This window comes from Tyto alba, unplaced genomic scaffold, assembly GCF_018691265.1.
Source record: "Tyto alba isolate M040663 unplaced genomic scaffold, T.alba_DEE_v4.0 Super-Scaffold_10, whole genome shotgun sequence".
NCBI classification, from domain to species: Eukaryota; Metazoa; Chordata; class Aves; order Strigiformes; family Tytonidae; genus Tyto; species Tyto alba.
Genome location: NW_024881262.1, coordinates 13,131,139 through 13,143,056, shown reverse-complemented (window position 1 = coordinate 13,143,056; position 11,918 = coordinate 13,131,139).

Sequence of the window (11,918 nt, the reverse complement as noted above, 5' to 3'; positions counted from 1 at the left end):
TGCATTTTGATTTGTGTGTAGACAACATATCCCTGGAAATTTTCCATCGTAACAAGTTTAGGAAAAAATACCTTGTGCTATAAAGGAAGTAATAATACCGACTTTGGAAAACTCTATAATAGTTTGAATGGACTTGAAAGCCTTCACCATCACACTCCCTTTACTGCCAAGACAAATCCTGTCAGACTCCCGTGTCCTGTAGGAACAAGCTGCAGAGCTCGTCCTCTCCTGAGGGAGAACACAGGCCCTTCCTTAAGTCCCTCTGGGAAGGGGAGGAGGAGCTGTGAGCAAAGCTGCTGCTTGTGCCTCTTTCCGTGGCTAACAAAGCATCCCCTGACAACATATAACCTCCTAAAGAATCCCTTCACATTCACTGGAGGTGGGAAAGGAAGTATGAGATTTAATTTGCAGCCAAGAATATTTAGTCTGGACAGCAGGAAAGACTGACCAAAGGTGAAGACAACACAGCAATTGAATGGACTGCCGAGGGAGGCTGTGGGATCTCCATCTGTGGATGTCTTCAAGGGGATGCTAGATAAAATTTTTTTGGGAGTGACAAACAGTGGAATGAGTTTAGCTGTATTGTGTGCCTTGAGATCTTATATACAGCCCCGTGGAAAACTGTCTTAAGAAAACTACTTTTGCTGATATGAACGGAGGACAGTATTTATCGCATTTAAAACTTGAAGATACAAAACAAGCTTGTCTCAGACGCTCACCTAAAGAAAAGATGACAGACCTTCTCCACTGACTAGAGGGCCACCTTGGGCCACAGAGCTGTCTTCCAGGCTGCTGAAGTTCATGGAGATGAATCCCACCTTGAAGATAGCCTGTGAAGCTCTGCACAGGAGAGATTTCTGAGAGCAAAGGGCTTTTATAAAAAGGTCCAAGGATAGACAGGGTAAAAAACCAGAGGCTATGAGCAGGGTGCAGATATTTATCAGGTAAGAATTGGAAAAACTTACCAGGATACAGTGGATTTCCTGTCGCTTGAAGCATTTTGGTCAGGGAAAGCATTCGGTGAAGGCTTGATGCTCTGCCAGGTTCTCTGACTGGAGAGGTGAATGTCAGGCTCTGTGGTGATCAGTGTCTTTTTGAAGCAGATTGGACTGGACCAGGAACAATCCTGATTATTTACTGCAATGACAGCCTAGAAACAACTTCCAAGAAGAGATAGGCTTTGCAAACCACACTTCTTTCTACTCTCCCCATAATAGTTACAATAATGTTCCTCTATTCAGCTGCTAAGCAAGGTGCTTCACTGTGCTGTCACCCGATCACAACTCCCATTTGAGAATACTTGTGGGCAACCTCCACATATAACCCACTTCTGCAGATTACCTCATGGTTTTGAAATAGAGTGCTCTCTACTGCAAAGGCACACATTTTTACGAACAGCGCAAAATTCATGAAGAGATGGCCAGTACAAGCAGGGGGTGGCCTCTCTTGTGACATATTTCTAGCATCCTTGCTTCACCCAGTAGTGAAAGAGGCTCTTGAATTAAGCATGTTGAGGAGCCACACAATGAAATTCTGAACCCAAAAGAGAGAGAGAGATGGAGGATATGAAGCATAATTGCAGGTGGAGGTTGGAAGAAGGTAAATACCATTCGACTTGAAAAAATAATTTCACACACTAGCAAACAAAAATGAAATTTATAAGGAGTTTATTGGATTGGTAAAATGTAATAAAAAAGCATTTGTGATACTTCTTCTGCAAAGAAAAAAGGCATCTGGCGATTTTGCATATTTATTTTCCCTTACAAAACATTAGAAAAGCATAACTGATAAAAAGGATAACAACTGAAAGAGCAAAGAGGAAAATACATCTCAATATAATTGGATAATGCGTAGTAAAAATACAGAAAACACATGCTTAGAACAGCTTTCATTCTCTTACTGTAAAAAGTCATTTTACGTGTTGAATAAAAAATATATGCCGGTTGCTCTGAAAATTGCAGTTTAGAAGAGGTAACTAGCTGAGAACAAAATATATATAACTATATATATTTATAAATATAGAAAATGTGTATATGCTGCATCTGTCCTCAGAACAAACTGGAATAAATGGTTTCAATTCATGCACACAAGTTACCAGAGAAAAAACTTCATATATTACCTAGTAGATCAATCCTGTAAGGTGCTGACTGCAGTTCCTGAGTGACCTCAAAGCTCTGTGGAAGTAGTCAATGAAGGAGACAAGTGGCCTGACAAGAGAGGCTACTCAGCAGCTCACAGGAGGTACACTCAGCAGCTCACAGGATTTGGGAGAACTCCAATGGCAGCAGGATTGGGCCCCTCACAGACTTGCATAGTGCTTGTGCTCAGCAAGGGGTAAAACTCTGGTATCCCCAAGCTCTGACAGACAGGAGACCAGTCCTAAAAGCTCAAGTAATGTTACTTCATTAGGATCTGAGGGCATGGAGTGTGCAGCAGAAGGCATCCCTCATGTAGGGAATGCCTCCTTGTGCCCCTTTCTTGCCCAGATACCTAGGCTAGTGATTCACATTTAAAAGGAAGATGCTTCCCATACCACTGAGAGCCTCCGTTTGCTGGCGCAGGACAAGAAGTGTGGTCAGTCACGCTCCCCTCCCAACTGCAACAAAGGCAACAATGCAAAGCCTCCTCTATCTCAAGGGCTAAACCAACTGCTACCAGAAAGCTGAAATACCACCTCAAACCTGGCCTAGCCATCCACAATGAATTACTGCACATCCAATAATCATCATCACCACTGAACCCTAGAGCAGACAGGTCTGCAGTCGGCAGGGACAGGCCAAAGCATAACAGCTACACAGGACAAATACATTCCTGGGGTCACTTCTTCCTTGCAGCTTGAAAGAGCTAACTCAATCTCCCAGCCCTCGGGGGGCTTGCCATGAGGCATTTAGCCAGGAGGAATCCTTCTGGAATGGCCCATGTGTGGTTCAGACACCCCTGTATCAGCCCACAGGTAAATCCAGTGTGAGAGATTAGGCTCTGAAACACAACCAACCTCTGCTGTTTGTTCTAAGCTGGAAAGTACTGTTACCAAAACTGCAGGAATTAGTACTCCCAGTTTCTCATTTGACTAACTGGAGGGAAGGTACTGGAGGCTGCCCTCCAGTCTCTGATGGTCCAGAACACAAGCCGTGGCATGGGAAACTATAGGACCCTTAAGGAAGTTGAAGTGTCACCAAGGCAGATTCTGTCTAGCAAGATCATGAGAAAGTCCAAGTGTAACTTTGCTCTGTCCATACCTCTACCAATAGTCCTCACTCTCCAGAGGGACAACAGCGGAGGTCACAGCGGTGCAGTTCTGGGCATCAAAACATCAAACCTTTCCCTTTGCTGCATTTCCAATAAACCTTGCATTTCCTCTCTGAAAAGTTTCCTAAAACATGATTTTTGGGGACTGAAAGTGGAAGCGTTTTTAATACAGTAGCATCAATCAAACACCCAACCTTTGGTTCACCTTCAAATTTTCTCTTCTAAGATTATATAAAAAATGAATAATGGAGAGCTTATAAGAGACAATATTAAACAAATAAAATCTCAAGATATGAATGACTCTGCTGTTCTGATAAGATAGAGACATTTGAGGAGATAGCAAGTACCTCTGCTACTGAACAGTTGCCTACCAGACAATGAGGTGTGTTAAGCAAGGCGACAAGCAGTGCTGATGGGATAAGCCATTGCTTTGCTTATCCCAATGGAGAACAGATGCTCAGAATTAACCTCTTGCTTCTCTTCTACATCATTCTCATAGTTCTCATCCCTGCTCAGCACTAGGGCTATCTCTGCTGCCCATAAAGGAGCACCGCAGGTCTCTGAAAAGGCACAGTGTGAAGAAAGTGGAATACACTTTTTGTAAAGGCAGCTCTGTTAATAGCCTACTCTTTACCTTGATGGTGGTTCTGCTTAGATGCTTGTCAGGTGCTTAGCTACTTAGGCATAAGGCACATTAGAAATACTACTTTTTAGGTGGATAAAGAAAAGAACTAGATCAGACTCAGGGGACAAGGCAGAAAATGCCCATTTGCCAAACTGAAATGGGTTTCCAACCCATACAGAGCTGTCAGTAAAGCACTGGCAGATGTAAAAAAGTGCCCCAGTTCCGTATTTTCAATGGATACCATCTCAACATAGTTGAAACGCAAGCCACAGCCTCCGACTGTGCATTTCAGTGCAAACCACTCTTATCTCATACAGCCCTGAATGAAACATGAGCACAAAGGCAGCCTAATTGGAACAGGATCTTCTCCTCCCTCCCTGCAAATCCGAATCATTGCACACAATCCCATAGCTAATGGCAGAGAGAAAACACCCGTTTCTGGCAAAATACTTCCACTAGGAAGGCAGGATCAAGCCCTAGGCTGGACACAGACTCACCATGAGGAGCAGCTCTGACTACGGAGAGGATGAGGTGGATCACTTGCTTCGTTAGCAGGCCTTCCTCGCTCCCATGCTGCAGCGGTATGGCAAGCTGGAGCTGGAGCAAACGTTTGCAGAGGAGGTCCTGGGCTCTGGCTGTAGTTTAGGGAACACTTCAGAGGGTGGCATTTTTCTCCTTGGCCACCACCAAGACGGACAATAAAAAGCAACAAGAAACTACACTGAATGGCCATCTCCCTCTCATTTTGAAATCTGAGCACTTTCCCAAATAAAGGCATTCCTCAGATCTAGAATTCATATTTGGAAAACCTCCCTATATCAGAACTGGAAGATAATCTGATTGTATTTTCTGGTCCTTAACTCTAGGTGAGCTTTCCTAGACAGAGGTCCTAACTTTGTTTTAATTCAGTGCCCAAACCAAAATGGCTCCATACCATATAGAGACCAGGAGCAAGACTAGGTCACAACAACCAACAGGTAAAAATAATGACACCAGGAAAAAACACATGGTCCTGACTATCAGAAATGCTGAATAAGCAAAGCTTCGAGGGAACAAAATTAGCATGAGATGTAGGAACAGCCATTAAAAAAAAATAATCAGAGCAATTATGCCCTTTATTTTTTGCCACGTTTATTATTTTCGTCTCTCCTCACAGATGAAATGGGGCAGGCCAGTTCTTTTTCCTGTTCAAGTCGGCTTTGCTACCTCCACAGCACAGGGCTGTGGAGACAGGACTTCCCGCACTTCAGGGGAATGCTGAAGTGGGGCTATTTTTTAAACATCAAACTATTCCTGTTCACCATACACTCTGCTTCCAAAAAAACCCCAATCATCTGAGTCTTTAAACAAATGGACAGATCCTTTAAAGTTTCATAACAATGTTTTAAACCTGGGGTAGGAGGGATGGGAACGGGAATACATTTTCCTACTTATGGGATATAATGAAACCAACGTTTCTGGATATGAAATGCTAGGTAATAATAAATCAGAGATCTGTTGCTGAGCCCGTTCTGCCAGCCAGCCCCTGTGAGAAAGAGACAGTGAGGAAGGGTTTTTTTTTTTTTGCACTGATGAACTTGAAATGAAAGGAGGGGCAATACACGGAAAGGAAGAGGGTAGACAGGTACATGGCATGGAAATGACTTGCCTGGAGCAACCACACAAGTAGACAGAAAAATGGCAAATATAATCTGTCTCCTTATTCCCTTAGCCCTGCTCCCGAAACTAGTTTGAGAATGAATTGGGGGAAGGGGAGGAGGGAGCAGCAATTTGAACATGGCAGATGCTCCAGTTTAAACCATATCTTCCCAAAGAGGAACCGAGGGTGGGGGCAGGGGAGATGGCTATTATTAATGTCCTTCCGTATATAGCAAAGCAGACATCCTGCATAATGGCAACACAATACATCAATAATAGCCCAAGAATAGCTTCCTACCGTTTTTTTTCCCCCTGACAGTTAGAAACATAAAGAGAAAAATCAAGCTGCTGAGATAAATAGCTGAGTCTCCACCCCCACCTCAAATTGCCTTGGCATATTTTAAGAGATAAATGGTTCTATGAGAAATTTAAATAGCTTTCTCTTTTCTTTTTTGGCAGCTGCAGGAACTGGGTCAGGTGTAGAAATTATTAATTTCGAAGCCTGAAAAACCCATGTTTGAAACTAAGGGTTTTTTTCCTTTAAAGCATCAACTTTCTTAGAAGTAGTTAGAAAAAAATTTAAAATAATTGAGGTTTTTTTTTTTAAAAGAAGTCAGACCAAAAATAATTAAGGAACACTGCAAGCTTCAGAAAAGGGACAATCTGCAAAACATTTTAATGGACATTAAAAGTATCCGTTGTGGACTGTTTATATTTTTTTGCATAGAGCACAGTTTTTGCACAATGGCTTTTGTTGCTCTTCATCAAGCATAGCACAGGGAGTATGCCTTGAAGAAAAAGACTGGGGATCACCATTCTGTAGTTTTACCCTGACTTTAGTGCGTGTTTCCAAAGAGACAGGAGATTACTGCCAGTGACCAGCACCAAACACTTTCACAAGAAGCTCACTCACTCATTGCCATGTCTCAGGACTGACACCCCAGTGAGCTGATCTCAGTGAGGCTGCGCTCGCTGGTGCTCAGAGCTGGTGAACCTAGTACCAAACTACGTTTAAATCACTGCCTTCCCCCTTCCACTCAAGTTACTCTTGCTTACACATTGATACCAGGATTTCTAGCTCAGCTTCACTGCACGATGCCAAAAGCTCTCCCTCCTCAATGAAATATATGTAAGAATCTCTTTGCAACCATAAACGCCTGAATCTTACAGAAAAGGAAGGTTAAATCCTGTAGAATCTGCTCAGAGCAAATAAATGCTGATATATAAACTCCCTCACAGGATAGTACACTAGTTAAGACCTGTAACAGGTTCAAATTTCCAGTCCTACAAAGACTCCAAGATCTTGAAAGACACCCAGTTGGCATGCAGCCCACTCCCTCCGCTGCACGGCTGGTAAAATCCCCCCTGTTCCTCGTGTCCTGTTCTGTGTCCCAAATCAGGCGGATACCTGAGAAGGATGACAACTCCCTCATTTAGACTCACTGCACCTCTGCAAGACTCACGGCTTGTGCTCTACTTCCCCCAGTGACCAATCAAAAATTTAAAAGATGACAACGACACAGATGTAAATAGAACTGCAGTGCCTAGAAAGTCAGAGCACAGATAGGATCAGAAGACAGACTGTAATTACAGGCCCTGCTACTTATTACATAGGCCAGTTGTGCTACATGAGCCTTTGGTGGAAACTTCCTGTGTAATTAATAAAGGAGAAACAGAATACTTTTGCAATCACTTTTCTAGCTTTCACTGTGGGGGTCCAATCCTGCCATCCTGGATTAGCTCTAATCATAGACAATCTTTCTCTGCATAAACTGAAGGCATCTGTTCTGTAAAACGGAAAAGAAAAAAAAAAAAAAAAAAAAAAAAGGACAAACCCTTGTTGCAAACCTACACCATGCAATCAAGAAGGAAAGGAAACCGATCCTGAAAACCCCCCACCCAGATTGTAATCTGACAATGTTTTCAAGGCATCTGGCAAAAAGGAAGAAGAATGCTATGAAATATTTAAAATCCTACTTCTGTCAGGAATACGTGAGAAGGGAAAGGTGAGTTTGAAAGGGCTGCATTATTTGTAAGCCAAAACCCGAAAGCGCCACCTTTTGCATAAGATCACGAGATGCCCTTGGCCCAAGCCAGAGCGGTCCTGAGAACAAGTACCAGGCACTGATTCAACAGGGACTGGCACGACAAAGTCGAGGTTGTGTGTGAGCAGGACCAAAGAAGCTGTCCTGCACACCATGGCATGTACCATGGGACATCAAGGGTAAGGCAAACAAGAATTAATAATACCGTTAAATAGCTGTGTGTTTGCAGCCCATAACTGATCCTTGTCATCTAAAGCTTCAACCAGATTTTCAACAGCATGGGAAATAGGGCATCCCACCCCCATGGGAGGATTTCTCCTAAAAGCACTGCTCTTACTGCTGAGACTCTTACCAAAGAGGACATCCAAGGAAGAGGAAACTGCCCGGTGAGACCTGAGATGCACCGAATGGCACTTTGCTTTGCTCCTGCACCCAGGATCTCATCCTCTCCATCCTCAAATCCCATTGCTGTGGAGCACCTTTGCAGAAAGATCTCAGCCAGGCCTGACCGCTGGACTAATCCCAACCAGCGCCATGAAAAGCAGGTGCAGAAAGAGGCTGGATGTGCCCAGTTGTCATAAGCAGGGGAGCAAGCAAGCAGACACTCAGGAGTTACGATGCTCAGCTGCGCCTGTGCCTCGGTCACATCTACCTGCCTGCTGTACAGTTTTGGTAGGAACCATAAAAGACTTCAGGACAAGACTGGGCATACAAATGGGATCAAAATGGTCCCGAAACACTGAAACAAAAGACACTTTGGAACAAAACTGGCACAGCCACAATCCCCACAACGCTTGCGTAAGAGAGAAAGAAAAATCCCTAGAACGTATTTATCAAAAGCCATTTTATGCAGATTTTTCCTTCTGAATATTTAAAACATGGCAAATATTAAACTTCAGAGATTCTTAATACGTTCCAAAGCCCCACGGACCTTTGAAATGCTAGCTCATCAATATGCAACATCTAATGTTGTCAAAAAAAAAAGAGGGGAAAAAGAGAAGCTATTCATCCTCTGCACAGAGGTTACAGCGAGAATCCCAAGGAAAAAAAAACAACTTCCAGCATCTTATGCAATAGGTTAAATTTACTCTGGTTGGGAAAGTTTCACTTTCTGCAAGAGAGAAAGTGCCTGTATGTGCATTGCTGCTGGAAGCTTCTTCTGAAGTGTGAGGCTGAAACTGTGTAGCTGGATTACAGTAAGTAGTTTATTAAAATAACCAAGGCTTGTGGCTTTGCATCCTGTTCCAGTCCAATGTAGTCTCAGGATCCCCTCTCCAAAGGCCAGCAGACAGTGCGCCACCTAAAAATCCATTCTAGTCCAAAATGCTGTGGTTGAAATGGCTTTGCTTGTTTATAAAGTTTAGTGTTTCGTATCGCTTGCATCTGACCTTCAGCAGAAAGAAAAGCTCAGTTAAGTTGTGCAAATACATACCAAATGGGAGCAAGGGAAAGCAGCCAAAAATGCTGCATGAGCTTTTGCAGGGCTGCAGCCTTTTAGGAGCACCAGTGAGATGAACTGGACGAGAGGCCAAATTGATTTAGGCTCCAGGCAGGAGCTTAAAACACCATGACATCCAAATTCACAAAGAAAACGTTCTGTTACTGCAACCCCAAATTTCCTGCACATGAAAACACTGTTTTCTTTCATCTTTAGGAGATGGTCGTTCTGTAATCCAACATTTAAAAATGAACAAACAAACAGGAGTCAGCTGACAAAAGATTCTTGCTGGTGAATGGAAGTAGGTCACTCTGAGCATTTTGCCTTTACAGTCTGGCTTAATGTTAGTGTTGTACACAAAACAGTAACTAAACTGCACTAGGGACAGGGAAAGACTCTAATTTTGTCTTTTGTATGAAAATTAGCATTAACATTCTGCATTAATGTGCAATGCCTCTCCAGTACCCGATATCTGGTTAATTAAAAAAAAAAACAAAACCAAAAACAAACACAAAGCAAACCACACACTAAATTAAACAACAACAAAAAACCCTTACTGGTCAGCTTGCATTTAAAGACATCTAAGTATGAGTAATCGGGCAGAGAGGAATTTTCCTGAAGGAACATAAAAGAAAATGAAAGCTCCACATACAAGAGCAAATAAAATCTTCTGTCTCTCATGAATGCAAATTCTGGCTGCCCTTTTACACAAACATATTAAAGGAATAAAACTGGAGGAAAAAATAAAAGAGGAAAAACTAATAAATCCGTTTTTGGAGAAAAAAATGTTTAAAAACAAACAAACTATCCTTCAAACAAATTTCTTCATGATCAATCCCTGTAATCATGTGGTTCTAAATTACATGGTTAAATATGACTGAAAAAGTAAGGCACAATTTCATAATCATTTAAAAAGCAATAATTATAATAATTTTCTTTGATATCCATGTGGCAGGCCACTGATACTATGGACGCGCAAAACTACTTGATTAAAGATCTGGAAAAGTTTTTCCAGCTACTAGCTAAGACTCACAGTGCCTCTGTGAAGTAAGTAACATACCATCTTCACTGCAAAGATGAGGGCACGTTGAGCCAATGGAAAAAGCAGGTAAGAGAGCTGCTCGCGGACAGAGGGAGGCAGAGGCAAAAAAGTAGAGATACCTCAAGTGTCATGTTCCCAGCGAGGGGCTCTAACCCCTGGAAATCTAAAGGTAATGTCACCACCTGGGGCTTCTGTCTCCTTCCTCATTTTCTACAAGATCTGGGTATAATAAGTGGACAAACAGCAAAATTAAAAAAAAAAAAAAGGTTTGAACTGAATGCTCTTGACACCACTGATCACTCCTATTGCTTCCACATATAATATGAAGCCAAAGAGACCAGGAAGACGTCACTAGGAATAAAGCCCAGTGGGGTATAAGTAGATTGCAGCCTGTATTTCTACTTAGTTGTATCCCCACAACCACCTTACGTGTGCGTGCGAGTGTGTATACCAGAGTGGTCTGCAAGTGTTTGAGTGCAGGTTTTTCAGATCCCAACAGAGAATTTCCAGGCTGAAATGAGAGCTGTTCCTCAACATTCACCAGGAAACCTACCAAGGTTATGGTTTTTCTGTCAGATTTTTAGATGCTGGGTGAATGTTATAATCTCACAAGTTTAAAGTCTACTCTCTCTCATGCTTCAAATGCCAATCAGGCAATTGACTGTTGCAAATTCAAACTTGAAATGCTGAGGAAGCCAGGTAGTATTTCTAGAAATGTTTAAGGAGAAATGCCATTCCCAAGCCCAGAAGGGCATGTGGAGATGAAGTTCAATCAGTATCTCTTGATCTTTATGGCAGTTGCCATCATGTATTTATATTCTTCAGTAATTTCAGGGAGAAAAAAAAAAAAAAAAAAAAGGAAAAAAGAAGAAAATTGCAATTGCCACAGAAAAAGACCCTGGCACTCCCCATAGCCAGCCACTCCATGGCTTTAAGATGGGAAAGAAAAATGAACCCATGAACCCAACAGAAGTAACATGGTTATTTTAAGAAGAGTCACATTATTTGGGTTGTTCTAACAAAGGAAACAGTGACTTCAAAATTAGCAAAACTAGATAAAAATAGGGAAAAAACATCTTGTGAAAAGTTTCAAAGCTTTTTTTATATCACCAGGTCCGATATTGAACCATTTCCCAAGAACACATGTGCTTGCTTTTAAATAGAATTTTTATCCAAAGAAGTCTTCAAAACTATCACAGAAACTTTAATTTATCAGCAGAAGAAACCCAAGAACTACAAAAAACTAAGAAAAACAACATGGGGTTTTGAGAAATGAAAATATTTGTTAACAATTTAGAAACTTCTTTAAATAAAAACTCAATATGGTTTTCATTCTAATAGCAAAAAAAAAAAAAACCTCCAAACCTTTTGTGGATAACACTGCAAAAAGAGAATTTCTCATTAAAAAAATGGCCCTTCTGACATCACATAATGTAGTGTAAAAATTGTGACCATCTCTAACTGGAAATAGTGTTCTCACAGCTCTCTCTTAGTTTGTACTTTCCTAACCCCTAGATAGTACTAAGTAGTTCCTGCTATCCTTTGGCAACAAACACTCAATTACCATCACTATTGTTTTCTCGTGGGAATTTCACCACAGTGAGAATCTTCAGCACATCTCTGTCCGATAGCCCTGACTTACAGTACTGAAGTCTGTATAAGGTGTAGTCAGCCCAACTTGGTGAACAAATAGCAAATCAATGTGATGAACCAACTGCAGGAACCTGGTATCAATAGAAAACAGTTATAAACTCAAATCCTTTCTGAGCCATTCATCTGAAGCACCAGGTGTCTAACATTTATCTCTGATGCTGAATCAAAAGGGACCAGCATTCACCAGACCTAAGCTAGGCTCTGCTGGCCATGGCCAGAGAGCAGCTG